This window comes from Callorhinus ursinus, unplaced genomic scaffold (assembly GCF_003265705.2).
Source record: "Callorhinus ursinus isolate GAN/ISIS: 27379988/994484 unplaced genomic scaffold, GSC_fseal_2.0 scaffold7, whole genome shotgun sequence".
NCBI lineage: Eukaryota > Metazoa > Chordata > Mammalia > Carnivora > Otariidae > Callorhinus > Callorhinus ursinus.
This window is the reverse complement of record NW_027397069.1, coordinates 26722851-26744805: the sequence shown is the minus strand read 5'-3', so window position 1 is coordinate 26744805 and position 21955 is coordinate 26722851. Positions and strand designations below refer to the sequence as shown.

The following is a 21955-nucleotide window of genomic DNA, read 5'->3' as shown; positions in this document are numbered from 1 at the left end:
ACATGGTAGTGTTTGGTTGCTAATGGTGAGGGTGCACGTTATAGAGTGACTTTAGAGGTTATATTATAGTTTACAGAGTAAAAAGAATGATTTTAACATGATCTTTATATATTTGGAATTAAGACTACAAAAATGAGACTGAGACAGTGGTTAAAGAGACTTTCTTTTGTAATTTGGAAGGCAGCGATGCCTGGCACCAACATGGAATGCTAATGACCTTGTCAATTGTGGATGATTTCTAAAAATGAACTGTTTTTCACTATTTTAATAGTATGGATGAGAAAGTGAAAGTGGGGTGAAAATGTGTGCAGGTGTCTCTGTTGTGTTTTAGATGGAAAATGGTGTCATGTAGGAGTGTATGGTTTCAGGAAATCTGGTTTTAAGCTCCTATGGGATTGTTTTCCCCCCTATAAATCTAATTTGCTTTCAGTGAATCAGAATAAACTCGTGTTACCAGATAATCGTGGTAGGAAAATGATTTAATTTTGTAGAAATGACTCTTTATCATGGCCCTTAAAGCTAATTAACATTTTTTAAAAGGAGAATATAAATACCTTATTCTAGCTGTAGAAATAATAGAAATGGAAAGATTAGTTTCTACCATTTTAGACAAAGATTTAGTTTATATGGTTGATATCCTGTTGTAATAGCTTTAAAGCTATTTAAGAATTGATGGTAAAATCTTAAAAATGGCCAATAATTTTTCTTAAAGAAAAATAACCCTGTGTATAAGTATCAAGCTAAAAGTTGAGATAGAATTCATCTTTTCAAAGCATAACACTACGTATTTTTAAACGAACAAGCCATTTTGGACTTATATGCTTCCAGTTCTGTTGAATTAGCATTTCTAAACTACACAGCCTTGGTAAGTACATAGCAGGAATGGGTCTGTCTGCATTTCTGATTAATTGGAAGATAGCTTGTTCCTAAATTTCATCACCAAAATGGCATGTTTACTTCTGCGGTGTTTTGAGGTCATGCTTGATATCCATGAAAAATAACTGCATGGATGACTTTGTTTTATTTTTCCTGATCAGCCTTCTCTGAGACTTATCTGATGGGCAAAAAAAGTTTTCACTTAGAAAGTGCTTTATTCTCAACAAACAGGGACAACTTAAGGAAAACAGCCCTCCCCAATCATACTGTTTTGAAACTCTGTAGCAGATGTTTGAGTAGGCTACTGATTAGGCAAAACATGTTTGTTGGCTTCCAATTCCAAGAATGCTCCTAGCAAAACTTGCCTGGAATCTGCTTCGTGAGATGTTGGTTCTAAAGTGTTTAGGAAAAAAATCAGTACCTGGGTTCAGTCTCGAGGGAAATTAAATCACTGACAAACTGAAACTGGGAGGTCACGTCGTTAGAGCTGTAGTAGGAAGTAAGCAGAACAACTTGTTTCAGTGGAAACCACAAGTTCATAAAGGTGTGCCTAGGTAGTACTAACAGGAAAGCCTGAGAGCCTGGACTCTGCTTAGGAACATTTCCCCCGATAATTCCATCTTGTTGGACCAAAGAGCCCAGGGCTTGACCTTGGGCCTGCCACAGTGGAAGCCCAGGAGCCTCCCAGTTATGAGACCTGAGCAAATTGACAAATGGCTTATTTAAAAATGTTGGCTATGGCTCTTCTGCCCTGAGATTGCAATTTTATAAAAGGAAGCAAGTTTATGGGAAAGCAAATTATTGGTTACTAAATATCCACGTTTTTCTTAGTTTTTAGTTTTCTTATATAATGCGGAGACTTCTGTAGGTCAGATCCCCTCCTATCATTATTGTAGATTAAAGGACTTGGTGTTGGTTAGACTAGTGGTTTTCAACTGGGAGCAGTTTTGTTCCCCCAGTGGACGTTTGGCAGGGTCGAGAGATAGTTTTGTCGATATAGTTGGGCTGGGAGTGCCACTGGCATCTCGTGGGTCAGGAATGCTGCTAAATACCCTTTAATGGACAGCATAGTCGCCATAACAAAGGATTTTCCAGCCCCAAATATCGGTAGTGTTGAGGTTGAGAAACCCTGACTTAGCCTTAAAATTCCTTATTTCCACTCTGCCAGCAAGCTAATCATGTGGAAATGAAGGCTACTGACTGACTTTACATTCTGCTAAAATGTAACTTTTTACCCATATTACTATAATCATTTATGTATTTCCATGGTAGTATGTTTGCCCATTTAAAAAGGAAATCTCATTATCACTTGAATGTGCAGTAATGTGTCAAGTAGACTTGACATTATTTTGCTCATCTGTATACATTAAAACTAGCAAAAATGGGGCAAAGTACTCGATTATTTTAAATGCTCTCTCAGAGCTCATCTGCTAAGACTGCATGAGGTTCATAGATGAGTGTGATCTAACATGCGTGTTTGTATGACACGCTGAAACCAAATAGGAGAGGACAGTTGATAAACCTCCATGCTGGCAAACATGAGGTATTTCTTGTTAGAGGGCAGCAGTGATTAAAAAAAAAAAAACAAAAAAACCCAACCCCTCTCCCCCGCCCCCAAAAAAACATGGATGGCGCTCGGAGCCAGGAGAGTTGTGTGGGGTAGCAATGAGGGGGGGGAGCAGAGGCAACCAATTTAGAGAGATGTTGCTAGTCAATAATTTCAAAAATCCAGACCCTAACTACAAAAACTTATTTTCCAGCAACTACAGATTTGCAATAAAAACTTTTCCACTGGCCAAACAGAACTAGGGTACTCTATATTTCTATAATTATACATATTAATACGTGATCTAAATTTTCTTTTTTTTTTTAAAGATTTTATTTATTTATTTGACAGAGAGAGAGATACAGTGAAAGAGGGAACACAAGCAGGGGGAGTGGGAGAGGGAGAAGCAGGCTTCCCAAAGAGCAGGGAGCCCGATGTGGGGCTCGATCCCAGGACCCTGGAACCACGACCTGAGCCGGAGGCAGACGCTTGATGACTAAGCCACCCAGGCACCCCGTGATCTAAATTTTCTAACAATTACTTCTTGTAAGAAGTAGTTTGAACTTTTCCAAGTGTGTTTGAATTACTCATTTATTTTAGGACTGCATATACTCAAATATCAGTTAATACTTTTAATTTTGACATTCCTGACTTGAATGAGTAGGGTTCATCTCGACACTTTCTTTTCCCCAACAGGAAAAGCAAGTTCGTGAGTTTGCCTTCATGAATTACAGTAGATTGAGGTTGAAGTTACCCTAGGTGAGATGTTTACCGAGGCCATGAAATTTAGCTCCTGTACCAATGAATAATGGTATCATTATTATTAACCATTTCCTAAATATCCCATATTGAACTCAGAAACACGATCCACAGAGAAGAGGTGGTGTGACTCCTACGGAGCTGTCTTTGCACACTTTCTATAGAAGGCCTGTGGCAGAGTAAGCACCCTCACCCCAGCATCACGCCACAGCGCCCTGGAGAGCTCCAATAGCAAATGTCATGCTCTTTGGGGTGGCATCTGGTCATTCAGTGGCACCAAGCAATTGCTTGTCGTAGAAAGCAGCTCAACAGAGTGGTCTGGAGGTTGTCCTGTATTAGAGGCATCAAAGTTGGCAGAAAGGCAGAGTTGAATATTAAAGGTTTTAATTTTATATTTTTAGCAACTTGGCTCCGAAACAAAGTCCCGTATTTAAACCATTGCCCTAACGAATTACATATTGAAATTTTTAAGCTGAGAATTTGAACAGATTGTAAACATGTTTCTTCTTTCTACCCCCTTATCATTCCAATCCAGTTTTTAGCACTTCCTTAGATGCATTCTGTTCATAATACAATTACAGGATGGCCATGCTTTTGAGCACGCTATTGCATTTATGCAAAGAAAAATTATTTTCTAGTACAGACCCACTCTTCCATCTAGGCTATTAATATTTTAGGTGTAAATGGTGATTTTCAGTTTTTAAAAGATGTCTGTCAAAGGGAGGGTACAGAAATTGATTTTTTTTTACACATACTATTTGACAAAGGAACAGTAGTTGGAAACAATTAGTGTTAACATATTTCTGTCATGAAAATAAAGGAGGCTCAAAACGATATTTTAAGGATTTAACTGTTCTCTAGAGCTTCAAAAGGATGCTTGATTTTGCGGCAATACTATAAAGTCATTTCTCAGAAATCTGGTTCCCAGATGGCACTCGAACAGCCTGCCAAATTGAGCTTGGGATATGAATGTGTATGTGAGTATTTATTTAAGATTATAATTCATGTAAGTAAAAATATACCTACTCTGAAGAAATTTTCATAATTTTCTGACTTAAACCTGCTTTTAGTTTTTTTTTCATGCCCTTCAAATCTTAATCTGTTTTTTTTTTTGTTTTTTTTTTAATAATGACATCCAAACTTGGATCAGTAACTTGAGCATGGTGACTTCCACCTGTCAATTCATGTTACCCTTTTAAAAATGTTCTCTTCCTACCTAGCTATTAGAAGGGAATGAAACAGAAAGGAAGTTTGCACTGCACGCATCTCTACCCCATTCAGTGATTCTCAGGTGTTAGGTAGTGACTGAAAGGGGGCATTAATTCTTTCCGGTTGTGAAGACTCTGCTTAAGGCCAGAAGCAAAAATGTATGGATGTGTTTTCAAATGTTCTTTAATTGCAGGGTTAGATTATCGAAGAGTCTGCTTAGTTGCAGAGAAAGGTTGTGGAATAAAAGGGTGTGACCCATACTGGGACAAAGCTATAAAATAACTGAAGATTTAGGTAGTATCAGTTTCTATTTCTAGTTCTTAACTAACTTCTCGGATAGTTAAATAAGTTTCTGAATGCCAACTCTCCATCCTCAGGTCTTCACTCCTTTAAATCCCCAAAGCCGTGGGGCCTGATTGTGTCTCGGCTTGCTGGGTGAGGCTTGATGATGTGGGTTTTTCTGGCCCAGGGTCTTTATATTCGAAAGTAACCTGATCTATGTTTGTTGCTGCAGAGTCTCACTGGGCAGCTCATCTGCTTAGCAGTTGACATGAATTTGTTCATGAGAGAATAATAGAATTTGCTTCCCTTGACCAGCTAGCATTTGTTTTATAACAAGGTCCTTCAAGGGTTAAAGAGACAGATTGTTGTTGAAGAGATTCTCCTGTCTTTCAAATTATGACCTGTAGGGCTGCATATGTTGAATTAATCAAATTTTAACGTTGCATACACTATAATATTGGTAGCCCCGTCAGTCACTTTTGAAACTGAGAGCTTCACCAGTAACTAGAGGTGTTAAGCATTGCTTTGCTCTGAGTTTCTTGCTATATTCTGGTATGATTTACCTGATCATTTGTGTGAGGGTATACGTGTGAGGTGTGTGTGCTTCCATGTGTTTTGGGAGCTACAGAGGAGAAAATGGCACTTAGTTCAGTAAGGGGAAATTTTGGTGTCAGAAGTCATTTGCTTGTTTGTCACATAATGAGCACTGATTGGGCATTTTCTCTATAGCACCTAAAAATGAGATGCCCAGAAACCACTCTTACCAGTCAGAATACCATGGAGCCTGCCCTTAGTGGGGCTCCCATTATAATTAAGGAATTGTCCCCATAAGTTCACAGAGTACATTGTTTTGAGATAAATGCACAGGCTTCTCTGAGTATACAGAGATGAACAATCCTTTCAACTTTTTAATTAGGAAAACACTTCGAATGGGAGGTGACATTGATTTCCCATCTGGGCTTTGAAAGCACTTTTGTTTTCATTTATATCTAAATTTTCCCTGGACTTGAGACTATTTGAGGACAGGGACAAGTACATTATCCCCTTATTTCCTTAGTTCCTGACACCTGAAGTGTTAAGTGTTTATTTGAAGATTGTATTTTGTTTATTTAAGTTTTTAATTTTTTTTATGATGTTGTTAGCCAGCATATGGTACATGATAAGTTTTTGTTGTAGTGTTCAATGATTCATGAGTTGCATATAACACCCAGTGCTCATCCCAACATGTGCCCTCCTTAATACCCCTAATTATTTTGACTTCCTGGACATTCTAAAGCCAGGTTTTTTTTTTTTTTTTTTAAGATTTTATTTATTTATTTGACAGACAGACAGCGAGAGAGGGAACATAAGCAGGGGGAGTGGGAGAGGGAGAAGCAGGCTTCGCGCAGAGCAGGGAGCCCGATGCGGGGCTCTATCCCAGGACCCTGGGATCATGACCTGAGCCGAAGGCAGACGGTTAACGACTGAGCCACCCAGGCGCCCCTAAAGCCAGGTTTTGAAGATGGAAACTTTTTTTTTTCCTTTGTCAAGTTTTCCCCTCTTTCAAAATTGCAAGGCAGATCTGGCAAAGCAGCCGTTGATCTCTTGGTTTTAATTGCCTTTTATGTATCATTCCAGAATATTATGTAGCATATTACAACATAATCTAAAATTGAGACAATTGAAAAGAGACATGTACGTTTACCTCAGTGTGTAGTACACTAAAATGGAAACTTCGGACCTTGTGCCTTTCAAAGTAGTTGGTGGAAGTCTTAATATCTATGCTAATGTACAAATGATAATCACTAATGTTTAGTGGACATTTGAAGGATGTTCTGAGCTTGCTTATGGGAAGTTTTAGAAAAATTTTAATGTTTTCATATCATGATCACAAGTCACTTCATTTTGTGAAATAAATTTAAATATATGCTTAAGACTTTTGGGTGGAAAAATATGTTGGCTGTATAGGTAGTTGGAATAGTTTATAGAAGTTCAAGGGCAAGAAATAAAATTTTTTAAAAGCAGGGACCAATATTGTAGGTAGCTTCTTAGAAGGAATGCTTCAAGAAATGTTGCCAACAAGTTTATAGTAAGACTCATTCCTTCCAAAGTCAAGCTACCTGCCTTGGTACCTCTTACCTTTGCCTAGCATTAAACGCCAAAGTCAGTAAGAAAAAAGTCACAAATTACCTTTGACTTTGATATGATAACTTTGACTATGGCATGATAACCATTTGAAGAATATGAGCACAGAGAAACTTGAAAATTTTTTAACATTTCATTTGAACTATTTCTACTACCCTTTAGGCTGTGTTCCTATCACTTCCCCCCAGGATGGAACAAAAAGTTCAGTCACTGTGCATCAGTTGTCATGAACAGATAAGCATCTAGGATGAGAGTAGGGCTTTAGGTGTCCCTTGACATGGGTTTAATCCCATCCCATTCAGTCACTGGGTAGCTGAATGACCTTAGGTTATTTTTCCTCCCTGTGATAACTGCTTCTCCGTGAACAAGACGGATATCACTGCTGCTTTCTTGGACCTTAGCAAGTAACCCCATTTGGGGAATACCCCTACCTCACAAAGATGTAATGATTACAAAGTCAGGTGTGTAAGGTGTGAGCACAGTAGTGCTCAATAAATGGTGTTGAATTATAATTGTGATCATTTTCATAATTTGGCTGTCCCTTCTTGACCCTATGAAGATACATGTCCCCGGCAGAAGAACATGAAGGAAAAAAATCTGGCTCCTGGATCCCTAAATTGTGACAATTAGCTATAGGCTTTATTTTTTAATAAGAATTTAGGCCTTTTTAGACTTAATCCCTTCTTTTGATTGGGAGCAGATATTAAAACAGGTATGTTTTTCTGACATTTATATGTAGTCAACTTTTTACAACTTATTTTGTTAGACTAGCAAAGCTGGAAACCAGAGAACAGATAGCTAAGTTATTTGCTCTCGCTCCTGTATATGTGGGACAAAAAAAACAATTCTTTTTTTTTTTTTTTTCTTAGAGAGAGAGAGAGAGAGCATGAGTGAGTTGGCATGGGCCATGAGGGGGGAGGGAGAGAGAGAGAATCTTAAACAGACTCCATGCCCCTTGTGGGGTGCAGTCTCATGACCCTGAGATTATGACCTGAGCTGAAATCAGGAGTCAGACACTTAACCGACTCAGTCACCCAGGCACCTTGGGACCCAAAACAATTCTGTTACCTTTTATGAGAACTCAACTTTGTGTATATTTTTTGAATTGTAAATGTTAGTTTGATTTGCATCTTTTTAAAAAGTTTCCATATTTTAAAAACAAAAACACATAAAATCAGAATCAGTCTATACACAAATCCAAATCTAAAACTTTATTTTTTCCTTTTATCATCCCATTTTTTTCCCCTTCATTTCCATGAAAAGTGTGCCCTTTTGGCCATGAGGAGAGGAAGTTATCCTTTGGATAGGCAAGATCAGATACTGTTCTCTGAAAAGCTTTTGTAGAGCTTATGAATTTTTTTTGAAAGGTGTTCATAAACTTTAGGGAACTCCAAAGCACACTCCAGCCATGTTTTCCACCAGACAGAAAACTTAGCTGCTTCTTTTGGGCATCTCCCATCTGTTTTGTCCATCAAAAGGCTACTATACTAACAGCATAAAATCTTGATTATATTATCTAGAATATTTGTGGTTTTTACCCTGGACACTATAAAGAAAATCATAAATAGCAATAGGCACTATTTGGGAGGTCAAAAATCTTGCTGCTTGCTTCCAGATATACCCAAGGGGGGAAAAGTCAAGAAACTAGGAAGCACACTTATATGTTAATACTCTTTGAACATAACATAACTTGATTTTTTTTTAAGTTTTACAAAGAGCCTTCCTATCAAAAATGTTAAATCGATTGGGTGTTAAGTAACATATTGCCCATGTATTGGTTATTTTTAAGAGTGTAGGTTAATGGAGTAGAAATGTTTTAGGGATAATTGCCCAGGTATAATTTGTCATGTTGAGCAGCCTTGCCCAGTGAGAGTGGCTGCTGGTGAACTTAGACATACCTTTTTTGAGTATCCCTACTGAAGTGACCATCCCAACTGAACTGTGACACAGGGTGATGTGTTCTAACTTTTTCTTAAGAGTTTAGTACCATTGCTTCAGATACCACTGACCAAATATGCCCAGTAAACCTAAGAAAACATGCTTCAAAAAGGGTTACTGAAAAGCCTTTAATTTCAGGGAAACAAAGTATACTTGCCATATAAATTTAAGTAGCGCACCTTGAATGTAAATGACAGTGTACTAAAATTCCATTTTAAAAATGTGCTTGAAACACACTTCAGGTAAACCAGTTTGTCTTAAGCTGAAAAGGGGGAAAAGTAGAGGATCTTGGTGGCCTGGAGGAGGCAGCTGCTATGAATTAACTACATTAGCTACTTGATTATCAATTTAACAAGGATTTTCTCTGTGTGCTTTGAGCAATTTGGGGGAGAAATCTTTAAATAAATATCAAGTATCACTGTTACTACATTTTACTCTTTCATTATATTACGATAATATTGGCTGGTGGATTTTTTTGAAAATGCTTTTGTTCTGTACTTTTTTAGTTGACTGAGACACGGAAATACTCTTCAAAAGAATCAGTGTATCTGGGTAAACAATTTGGCTGACATGTTACTAGACTACTTTTGGCTTAATATCGAGAAGAAAAAATGTCTACTAGATAATTATCTCATGCTCTATTTTGTACATAATAGTGTGTATTCAACTATAGAATGTGCAGGAGTGCATACACACTAAATAAGAACATATGTGAAAATTTGTGTAAGGCTTAAAAGAGTGAAGCATCAGATCCTGAGGGTCTCCAGATCTTTGTTTATTTTGGTGATGAATTCGTTATACAAAGGGTGTTGGTCCCTGTCTTAGAGGAGAAAAATCAATAGTATGACAACTACATATGGGTGTCCAGAGGATGCTGATCCCAGACTATTAAGAAATTGAACTGTGTATCTTTTCTCATACTTCCCATTCTCCATTTAATTCCACTTGCTAGAAAGAGGCAGGAAAAAAAGTCCTCTATTAAAAGACTGTGACTTCCACGGAGGTAAGCCTTGGGCCGTTGGAACGGACCTGACGGGCTGATGAGGGTGGGTGGTTGAGTCCTAGCCTGGGGGTACTGAGTCCTTTCACCTGTAGACCTTCTATCTTGTGGCTTGTCAACCACATCCATCAGATACTTAATGTTCACCGTGTACAGATCCTGAATCCTGGGTGGGTACAGGTAAAAGAAGTCCTCCTCCTTTTCTACCTCAATCTTAAGACCCAAAGTGAAGAAGATGAAATGCATTGTGAAGTCTTAGTGTTTGCTTTTGTGTCTCAAGGAGCACTGGCATGATTTATAGTTGGTGACTCTCAGGGAACGTTGGGTTCGGAGGGATGAAGTAGGTAAGGAAATCACAGCGCTAAAGTGTCCAGAGTATCTCAAATATTCAATTAGGTTTAGACAAACCAGATAAGAGTGCTCAGGCACTGCTATTACATTAATTATCTTGAACCCAGTAACAGCCCAGCCACGTATTACCATTTTGCTTCTGTTTTGTTTCCAGTGGGTGAAGTGAAATGAGTCAGAAGAGTAACTTGTTTCGCTGTATGACCTTGGACAAATAACAGAGCTAGAATTTAAATTCAGGGGTGTCTTAGCCTACTTAGCTTGGACTCCTTCCTCTATATTGTCAAAATAGACTTAAACAACCTTAAAAAAAATTGCTGCTATTATTTCTAGTGCTATATGACTGAAATTGTCTTGAGTTGTTTTTTAACCAGACCAGCTAGATCCAAAGTGGATTTGTGTATGTGATTGGTATTCCCTCATTTGATACATGGCAAGTATCTTTGTATTATGATTTAAAATTTTTTTACTAGTTTGTGAGCCATGTAACTTCAAATGGATCTAACAGTACAATATACCATCAAATTTCAGATCACTAATAAGCTCTCCTAATTTTAAGAGTGTTAAATAAACCACCTGCGTGACTTAGAATAGAAGAAATATGCTATGTGTATGGTCTTAACACTGGTTAGTTGAAAAACAATGGAGTCTTTGGATTTTACTGATATGTACACATAAGTTTTTAAGTTTTATGACTTTCACACAGACATTTATGAACATTCAGTTGTATTTGCCATTATAATGGAACGTTCCTGTTAAAGCCATGGGTTGTAAAACCCTACTAATCTAAATTGCTCAGGCTCATGCTGCCACACTTTGACCTTAGTAGCACTGGCATGGAAAGTATCTTTTAAAATAGAACGGGTAAATAATTTATTTAGAATAATTTCTTACCAATTTTTGATGCTCTATTTTACTTGTGAAAACCAAACTAAATTCTGACTCCCTCCCCCAAACATTCTTAGCTAGGAATCAGTGCTTATTAAAAATATATAAGATGGAAAAAATTATATATAAGATGGGATATTTTTATTATGGCTTAGGTCATTGTATATTAAATCTCATAACAAAAGCCGTAATTATAAATAATTTGAAGTCTTGTTTGAAAGTCCAAATTATAAGCAAAAAAGATGAATTATAGTCCTGTTACCTAGTATAATGGATTAAAGAAAGTTTACTTCAGTACATTGCCCAAAGTCCTGCTATCGGTGTAGCCATTGGAGGGTTAGAAACAGGTGGTGAGCACAGAGCATCAAGTGTAACAATAAATAGCACAGTCTAATTCCAGTAAGATGAAACCCCTCTCTCATTGCAGAGAAGAGTAGGGGATCAGATAGTGACTCAGAAAAGCAAAGTCCAAGAAATGACTCAAGCACAGAAACACTTTAAAAATTCCTTTACCAAGACTTAAGATAAATGGAGTAATCACTCCTTTTCCTACAAAGTCATTAGAAGTTATTTCTTGCTGGTTCTTAAACATAAAGCAGCAGGAGTAATTGCCTTTCATTAGTAGGAAGGAATGTTTATTAAGCTCCTCCTTTGTGAATGTGATGTTTTAGACTGCCAAACACGGATGAAAGTCATAGGAGCCCAAGATATGGACATAGGAGAAGAATATAAGGAACAATTTCCTTTTAAGTAACTGGTGGAATGGGTCTGATGCAATAATAGAAACACTTGATTTTTAAGACTAGTAATATGTAAAGAGGAAAAGTACTGTTTATGAGAGAGGAGGTGGAGGAGAGTAGAAAGAAAATAACATTTGAATGTTTTAGTCAATGCCTTGTGTAATCTAATAACCACTTTGTAAGATAGGGCGGTTGCCTGATTTTACAGATATGGAAACTGAGAAGTTCAGTGGCTTGCTGAAGGTCACATGCTTAGTTCAAGTGGGAACCCTCATTAGGACTCCTAACCCAGTGTACTTTCCATGATAACATTCTGCCTCTAAAGTATGCCCTAATGAAAGATATAAAGATTGAATAAAGTACTTTTTTTTTTTAATGTGTTCATATGTATTTGTCAGATATGACCTCCATGAAGTTGGTTGGGTAGGGAGGAAGTTTTGGAGATACGGAAGAATTTATAATTTTTAGATCCTGTGGGTAAGAAATTACCCAGACTTTTTTAGAGGTAGAGTGCTGTCAATAAGTGTTTCTCAAAATTCGGTGTGTGTATAAAACACCTTAGGATCTGGTTCAAATGCAGATTCTGGTTCATTAGGTCCAGGCAAGGCTGGGATTCTGTATCTGTAGCAAGCTGTCAGGTCATGACAATGAGGACCACGCTTTGACAAGGATTTCAGCATCAAAAGCTGGTGGTCACACACTGGAGTGAAGGTTTCACAGAGGTGCTGGGGGAGATGTAAGGCTTGAGTGTGGATTGAAAAGATGAACGGGATTTGAGTGAGAGGTGGGAGGGATGCAAGGAGATTGGCACATTGGTACAGAGTTCGAATCAAACATTTTTCAGAGCGTTTGGGATGTAAAACAATGAGTAAAGTTAAACAAGATCTCCACTTCTGAGGCCCTCAGTTTTGGGGAAGCGGAGAGTGGGAAGCACAAGGAATGCATTTCCAGGCCAGCAGCTTGGAGGCAGGATGAAGGATGAGTTGGGCCCAGTTTGAGTGGTATCTTGAGGATCCTGGCTAGAGAGTTTAAGTGTTATCTCCTAGGTAATGGGATTATTTCCAAGAGCTTTTGAGCATAAGGTTCCAATTTTTTTTTAAGATTTTTTAAATTTATTTGACAGAGAGAAAGCACAAGCAGGGGGAGCCTAGGCAGAGGGTGAGGGAGAAGCAGGCTCCCAGCTGAGCAGGGAGCCCGATGCGGGGCTCAATCCCAGGACCCCGGGTTCATGACCTGAGCCGAAGGCAGCCACTTAACTGCCTGAGCCACCCAGGCGCCCCAGAAGGTTCCAATGTTAAAAGCAGAGATTGAGAAGGGGTAATGAAATAGTGCATGAAGTAGATTGAGCACTAGGCTGGAGGCTTGGAGAGGGGTTTGGAAATCGTTGGATGGTTTGGGTAAGGATGACCACTGCGGAAAGCCGTGAAAATGTAAATTTGAAATGCCGAAGATGTTTCAAGTAAGACAAGATGGGGGTTGATTAGTATGAAGGAGCTGGAAGAATCTGCTTTTGAGCTTGTGCAACCACTAGCAGAAACAGGGATGGAAGATGGAAGTGAAGTTTCAACACATTGCATTGGACAGGACCGTAGAGCATCCACACACGGAAGTGGAGTCGTCAGGGTGATGTTCAGAACTTGTGGCTGGCTGTGTGGATTTGAGAGTCCTCTGTGAAGAGCAAACAGGCGTTTGTAGGGGAATAGCCCAGCTCTGAGGAAGTGAAGGTGGAGAGGAAGTGTAGCTGGCTAAGGACCCCTCTTCCTTTTCTTCTCTGCCCTGCCCACGCCGCCCCAACAATCATCTGTGTAAGCGCATCTGCTTCTGACTCCCCTGTTCCATTGACCTATTATATTACCTCACTTTCTGCCTGTGCTCCGTAGGCTCTGGATAGCTGTAGCTTGAACCATTCTTTCCTTCGTTTAAACTCAAATAAAAATTTCCTCATTTTGTTAAAGTTCAACTTTGTTTTCTGTAGCACCTTCTGGAAATGTGAGGCCTGATTCCTTATCCTGGGAATTACTTTGCTTCGTAAAAAGTGGCAGTGGGTGTGTCGCGCCTTCCAGAGAAGCATCATGGGCTTGTCCTCCTGGCCCAGCTGGATATTCAAGTCGGTTTAGAGAATCTAAGGTCTCTGTCTGTCTTGGCCTTGGGGTCCTTAATTTGTGAATATCACTGTTTGTGTGGGCTAGTGTCAGCCGTGCCTAACCCTACTCATTTACTCTGTGGATTCTCCTACACAATGAGCAAAAATTGTTGTTTGCTTGCTTTTCTTTCCTGCCCTCCTCTTTTAAATCCAAACTCTGTATTTCCCACATATGACTGTTCCCAAAAAAGAATACGTACAACTCCTGGCAGAACCATTTCAGGCACATTGCATTTAAATTCATATGACCAAATGTATTGATCTTCCCATTTCCCCTCCTTGGAAACCCTCCTCCCAAACAACAGCACTGAAAACAAGCCCACGAAGTTGACAAAATGATGTTCGATTCACCCCGACAATTTTATAATCAAAAACTACTTCCACTTCTATCTATCGAGTTTGAAAAAGAAAAAAATACAAAAATATTTTAAGGCATGTGTGCCACCAGGGTATTTGATTCAGTGTATAATAAATATATGTATGGATGAATGGATGAGTTCAACATTTATTGAACTCCTACTATGTGCCCAGCACTGTTTGAGGTATTGGGCATTCAGTTTCATGGTGAAAAGGACAAGGCCTTGCCATTCTTAGGCATATATTCTCATAGAGAGGGCAGATAATGAATAAGATAATGTAAGATGGTGATAAGACTATGAGAAAAACAGAGGAGAGGGCATGTCTGGAAGGTTCTTTTGGATACACTATTTTAAGCATATGTTGAGATAAAATTTTACATGCAATAGATTTAAAAGCACTAATAAAACTGGAATTAATGTTTTATTTGAACAGTATCATAAATAATTTTTAGAACCAGAAAGCAGTACGCCTGAAACTAGTGTAGTATCTTGTGTCAACTGAACTCGAATAAAACAAAATTTTTTTAAAGATTTTATTTCTTTCTTTATTTGACAGCGCGAGACACAGCGAGAGAGGGAACACAAGCAGGGGGAGTGGGAGAGGGAGAAGCAGGCTTCCCGCTGAGCAGGGAGCCTGATGCGGGGCTCGATCCCAGGATCCCTGGGATCATGACCTGAGTTAATGACTGAGCCACCCAGATGCCCCTAAAAAATTTTTTTAAGAGCAGAAAGGCATGCTAATTTCTAAAAGTTGAGGTCCATTTGTGTGTATACATGAGTCCTTTCCTCGTCAGCACCTGTACTCCCAACGTGGTGAGCTGCTGGCTAGCTCTGATCAGATGATTAGATGCTTATGGTATAGATTATGCTTATGGATTTGGTATTATCCATTGCTCTCCTCACATCTTGTGTGTAAACTTGAACTGTGCATTCACTTACGAACCCACCGTGGCTGCTAGTCTCCCATGTCACTGCCAAGCACACCCACAGACTTTCAAGGCATTCTGCCTTCTGATCACTTTTTGGTTATCCACCTGCATTTTTTTTTTCCCTTTCACACATGCTTTGTCAGTTAGGCCAGCTTCCTCTCTTTTGCTTCCCCTAGACAGTCACTCTTGGAGTCCAGGCTCTATCTTGCTTCATCCATGAAGCCCTCCTTCACTAGGAGAAGAAGCCAGATATTTACCAGTCCCAGTTTGGCCAATATGGCCTATGTGGGCATTGGCCAGTTCCCGTACCTCTTTGTCCTTTGATTTATTTACCTGTCAAATGGGGGAAAACACTTATACTTGCTGCATAGGGACCATTGTGAGGATTAAATGAGTTATCACGGGTAAAGAATTTAGATGTCATATAGTAAATACTTTGTTAGGTATCTAATTATTAATTACTGTTGGTACTTTTTTATGGTAAAATCTTGGACTGCTCTTTGTTCTCTGGACTCCCATGGTTTGTACAATCTACATGACATTTTTCTTTCGTTTTTTTACTTGTATGGTAAGTACTACTCTAGTATATCTAGAGCTAGGTGGAATTAAAAAACACTTGGTGAATGACAGAGTAGGTAGGAGTGTGAACACTGGGGGCACAAAGCATACTTAGAGATGGATCTTACCCACTTGCATGAAATGTGAGAGGAGGGAATAGACCCAAGGTGCTAAGAGAAAATACCACTGAGTTGCTGCTCTGTTTTGACTCTTAGATAAGGCTTAATTTGCGGATTTTCTCATGGCAGTATTCTTTATTATGGTACGAATACTTAGCATGAGATCTACCCTCTTGCCTAATTTTTCAGTGCACAATACAGTGTTAACTATAGGCACAATGTTGTTACACCAGATCTCCAGAACTTATTTATCTTACATAACCGAAATTGTATAGCAGTACAGCAATATCCCTGAAAAGCAATACACCATTTCCCCCTCCCCCATTCTGTGGCAACTACCATTACACTATCTTGTTTTGATGACTTTCACTTTTTTAGATACCTCATACAGATGGACTTATGCAGTGTTTGTCCTTTTGTGACTCGCTTATTTCACTTAGTATAGTGTCCTCCAGTTTCATCCATATTGTTGAACATGGCAGGATTTCCACTTCTGGGTATATATCCCAAAGAACTGAAATCAGGATCTTAAAGAGCTAACTATACTCCCAAGTTCATTGCAGCATTATTCACAAGAGCCAAAATATGGAAACAATCCCCAATGTCTATTGATGGATGAGTGGATAAAGAAAATGTGGTGTAATACCTACAATGGAATATTATTCAGTCTCATAGTATTATTAATTTTGTATGCTCACCTCAGTTTAAATCCTCAGGCTTTGATTCCCTATAGTTTCTTAACAAAGATGCAGGTCAGAAATGCTTTGTGGTTAATAGTGTGGCTGAGTCTTAAGAAAGGGTTGAAAGGATACATTTCTTAAATGAACTAAGCAATTTGATTTTATCCTTGGAAGAATAAGTGAGAAAGGGAAGTTAAGGCATCTGTCTGTACGAGGAAAAAGGGGAGGGAGAAACCCTTCTAGGAGACCCTTGGCATGTGTGGTGGAAGCAGAGGTGTAGTAGAGGGACTAGAGTGGTTTTGCTTGGAGAGAATGGTATGACCCAGGAGATACTCCTACAGACTCTATGCAACATACTATAATGGGAGAGGAAGGAACTCTAAATACTCTTGCCCTTATATACAAAAAGGTTTTTTAAATTGATATTTAGAGTAAACTAAGAACTCTAAGCCAACTAAATCTAAATCTTAAGGGATGGAAGGCTATAGATGTAGGAATATCTCACGATCACTTGATATCCCTTGGATATTTGGATTGCCGTGACAACAGTTGTAAACACAGGTTTCATTTTAACTGAATATTCAACAGTGTTCTTAGAAAGGAAAAGATGAAAGCAAAATGTTCATTTCTGCATCCTAAATGTAAAGTACCTAAAACCGTTGAATAGCCCACTAATAATTTACTCTTGTTTTAATCTAGTGTATTATTCTCTTGTTTTAATCTAGTGTATTATTAGGAATAAGTATTTTTACTATTTCTTTGAAGACTTACTTGTAAGTAGATACTTTGTCCTCCTAATTCTAGTGACAGTTGTATTAAAGTGTAGAAATAGGAAGAGCATTGTTTTACCAAGAAGTTAGTAGTAAATCATCTTTTCTAAGGGCCTTGTTTGTAAATAAATTCATTCATAAAATGAGAATTATGGAATCAGGAAGGACCTATTTTAGGTATACTTTTGAACTTTTAAATATTCAACCCCCACTCCTAAATATATTGGTCATGATTCTCTTTCTCCTCCTCTACTCCTAAGTAAATAATTTGACAGTCTGGTGTGTGATCTTTTTCTTATGGTCTATTGAAACTTTAAGAAATTTGGGGGTACATCATTTGAAAGCTTATTTTTATGTCAAAAGATTGCTTTTCTGGAATGACTTTGATAACTTATTATCAGTTACTTTGGGATTTCAAAGGCATTTTTAATTTCATAAGATTTAAAAATTGAGGTAGATTTTCAAGGAGATAAATATTCAAAGGTGTCAGCCTTCAGATCTGGAGCATGTTATCCCACAATTACAATCAAATATATGAGGACATCTATTTATATTGGTTTGGAATGCTAGGTCATGTCATACAGTTGACAAGTGTTCATTGTCTCATTTGGACTTACCAGAAGGGCCCTCTAGCCAGACCAGTAAGTGTCTGTGTTGTCTTTCATATCAATTTTAAATTTGCAGTAAGAATTGTTAATTTCAGAAATGCTTTTAATGAGTATTCCTTTGTAAGAGGCAAAACTCAGACTTTCAGAGCTGGAAGGTACGAAAGAGAATCTCATTTGATGTCCTTCTTCCACAGAGGAGAAAGTAGCTCAGAAGAAGTTAGGTGGCTTTTCCAAGGGGCCACCAAGTGAGGTAAGACAGCTGTTCTGACTTCAGTCCCACCTCCTGGGTTGTGTGTAGTTATTTCCACTGGACCTCACTCCCTGCTTAACCAGAGCAGCAAATGACTTGAACAAGGGTAGTATTTCATTTACGTGGTGTTAACCTCATTTGTTTCAATGACTGGCTGTTCATATTGGCATTTAATGTACATTTTAATTTATTACTCTATTTTAGATTTAGTGAACTGAATAGAATAAGAGCTAGCATGAAGTTTCTTTCTTTTTTTTTTTTTAAGATTTTATTTATTTATTTGACAGAGAGAGACGGAACACAAGCAGGGGGAGTGGGAGAGGGAGAAGCAGGCTTCCTGCGAAGCAGGGAGCCCGATGCGGGGCTCGATCCCAGGACCCTGGGATCGTGACCTGAGCCGAAGGCAGACGCTTAACGACTGAGCCACCCAGGTGCCCCTAGAATGAAGTTTCAAAGGAAACTACCTGCTTGAAATCAGCAGACCAGAATATGTTCACATTGTTTCACATTTTTACCATGTAAAGAAGGAAGTTTACCAATGGCAATTTAATTTTTTGATGCAGCTACCATATATTTTCCTATATCCATGTTTTGCACCTCTTTTCAACGAATTCTGTTTTTGTGTTTTAAATATGATGCCGTTATAACACTGTTTACTCACGACTATTTTGACAGAAACTGCTTTGATATTATAACTTTTTGTGTAAGATTTTCTAATAAGGTGGCCTCGGATTCATGCTCATTTAATCTTTTACCACATTCAGATGAATTATTCCAGCATTATTTAATTCAGACTTCCTTAACTGGGCTAAACAAATTAGAGATTGGGCAATAGGAAAATATGTTGAGACTGCATGTGTGTGTTTTTTTAACCAGTTACTCTTCTTTGCAGATGTAAAATAGGAGTGCATGCTCTGAGGAAATTGCAAGATGGATGCATCAAAAGTAACTTGCTAGAATCTCCTGAGCAGTATTCCTTTAAAACCAGAAGGTGTTGACTTTTCAGAACATCAGTTCTGTGCTTCTTGCTTCTTGAAACATTCTGTTCTGTGGACCCGAAGCGTGTTTTTATGCTTAAGTGTTCTCTTCTGGATCCCTGGGAGTGTTGGTGCTTATGGAGTGTTAAGTAATAAACTCAATGACTTTCTCCGTCCTTTAGATCCCTGGACCAAGACCTCCTGAGAGCCAGCTCAGTGTGCTGTGACAGCAACAAGTCAAGTGCATTTTTATGGTGCCCTCTTAAGCATGCCTAAGCACAGTGAAGCATGTGAGGTTTATTCAGTGCACACTTGAAAATCATTGGCAGGAGTTCCAGGCTTTTCACTTAATTTTGAGTTTCTCCGGGTTTTTGTTCTAAATTCTAGTTGGGTGAGTCTAGAGGAATTATGTTTCATTTTAACTTCCTTTTTCAGAGAAGTTGCTAAACTAGTTGAAGCTGTAGTTTCAGTTAAAGATGTTGTTTTCAGTTTTCTATATTTATAGGGCAGTGGCTCTCAATCATTAGCATGCATCGGGATCCCTTGGAGGGCTCAGAAAGCCACCTTACTGGACCCCAGCCCCAGTTGCTGATTCCATAGGTATGGAGTAGGACTTGAGATTTTTTTTTTTATTTCCAACAAGTTCTAAGGTACATTGGATGCTGCTGGTCTGGAGACCATGGTTTGAGAACTTCTATTGTAGGGAATAAACCAATAAGAACTACTCCAGAGAGAGGGTATGTGAAATTGTTATCCTAAGAATATTTTTAGCTCAGGTTATATTCTTAACAAAACCCCTATTATATGAATAATGTTTATACCAAGAAAAAGATTAGTCCTCAGAGTTCCTTTGGAGGTGGTGATACAAGTACTTAAGTATATTAACATTAGTAACGTACACAAGTGGATGAATAATGATATGGCTTCATATTCATGGAGTTATTTTCCATATACCCAATAGTTCATACCCATATGAGCTATTGGGTCTCCAGAGTGGTGGTGTTTTCGGGTAATGGCATTGTCCTGTGGGACTTTACTGGAAATCGACATTTAAGAATTAGATATGTGACAGATTCTGGGCATTTAGGCTGAAGGAATGGCATATTTGGCTCTTTAGCGAGAATTAACAGGTCCTGACTTTCTTGACTGAAGTCAGAGAATAGGTTGGGATACAACAGGAAATGGCTGAAAGATGGAAATGGGGCACGTAACTAAAATTAAGTTCAAGATTAAAGCCTGGGAGCCCTTTATTTTAATGGGGATGAGAGGGAGTAAATGACATAGTCAAATGCCCCCTTAAAAATGATTCTGGGTACTTGGATAGGTTTTTAGAGAGAAGCTGAAGTGTCTGTTTTAAATACTGAACCAGAGCTGAATTGCATTCTATCTCTGAATTCATGGCATTCACAGTCTAGTGAAAGAGACCGCAGGGGAGACGTCCACGGTACATGATAGTATAGTGGAATGTTCTAAAAGCAGTCTGCATTGGGTATACGTGGGATCACATGGGAGGGGCCTCTAGGAGAATATAGGAAGTCTTCAGAGGCAATTGAAATGTGAGCTTAATCTGAGAGAATAAGTAGCTCAAAAGAAGGGGAGAATAGTCAGGAGACTTCTAGAAAGAGAAAACCTATTGTCTCCCATGTAGAGATGGGAGAGAATTCTAAGGATGTTTCATGGAGAGAATGTTGGGTTTGTGCTGGAGCAGGTCAAGAAATGAGGTGACTAAAAGTGGCCAGAGCGTGAGTGCAAATGCCACACTTGGATTTTACTCAAGGGAAATAAGCCATAAAAAATAAGGATGTTAAGGAAGGACATAGAGAGAGCATTCCGTTTTAGGAAGGTTCTTCAGTGACCTCCATGAAGGAGGAGGGGGAGGTGTGAAGACTGAGGACAGGAAATAGGTCTGAGAAGCAAGAGATGAAGACAAGAGATGTTTAGGAGCTAGAATTGATAGGATTTGGTGGGTAGGGAAGTGAGTTTGAAGGAGAAGGAGCTGTTTGAGTTAATTAGGGCTTAGCTTTCTGGCTCTGAAACTTAGCCCTTCGCCGGGTCAGAAAACATGGAAGAATGAACAGGATTGTGGATTAGATGATACATGCATTGGAGAAAAACTTACTAAATTTGACATTCTGAGCTGGGATAATGCTAGTGGGAATAGGGCACATCTGAGAAAAGTTGTCTGGGAAGTGCTAGCTGAATTTGGGTTGGGCTAAATGTGGTGAAGGTGGGGAGGGGGGAAAAGAAAGAGCTCCTTAGGTTCTTTAGTCTCAGAAATTTCAAAAAGCAATTTGCAAATAAAATGGGAAAATTGAAGTTGATTGCAATAAATGCCAAGTAGTCTGAGGGATATTGCACTGAATGTATATTGACCTTGAAAGTTAATTGAAAGGCAAAGTTAGATTAATCTGAATTTGAAAGCCACTTATGTTATTCCTTTGAAGTATGTCCATTCTTTCTCAGTGGTTTATATAGGATGATTGGTGATACTTTGATAATATTCTGAAATTTCAAGTGTTACGTGGAAGGCTGAATAGGAAATGGAAACTCTGTCACAGGTGGTATATGTAAATGGAAAAGTTTTAAATAATGCACGATGTTGGCTTTCTAATAAAAGAGGTAGCTTTATACAAACTGCAAGAAAGATAAACCATGAAATATTAAATTAAAAATAATTTTTTAGGAGGCACCTGGGTGGCACAGTGGGTTAAGTGTCCGACTCTTGGTTTAAGCTCTGGTCAGGATCTCAGGGTCCTGGGATTGAGCCCTGCATTGGGCTCCATGCTCAGTATGGAGTCTGCCTCTCTCTCTCTCTCTCTCTCTCTCTCTCTCTCTCTCTCTCTCTCCCCCCC

At 38.7% G+C, this 21955-nt stretch overlaps 1 protein-coding gene across 3 annotated transcripts in view; it reads left to right on the top strand.

Moving 5' to 3' along the window:
* Positions 1–21955, top strand: part of LMO7 (LIM domain 7) — a 192941-nt gene that overhangs the window by 100010 nt on the left and 70976 nt on the right. The gene's annotated exons all lie outside the window — the stretch shown is intronic.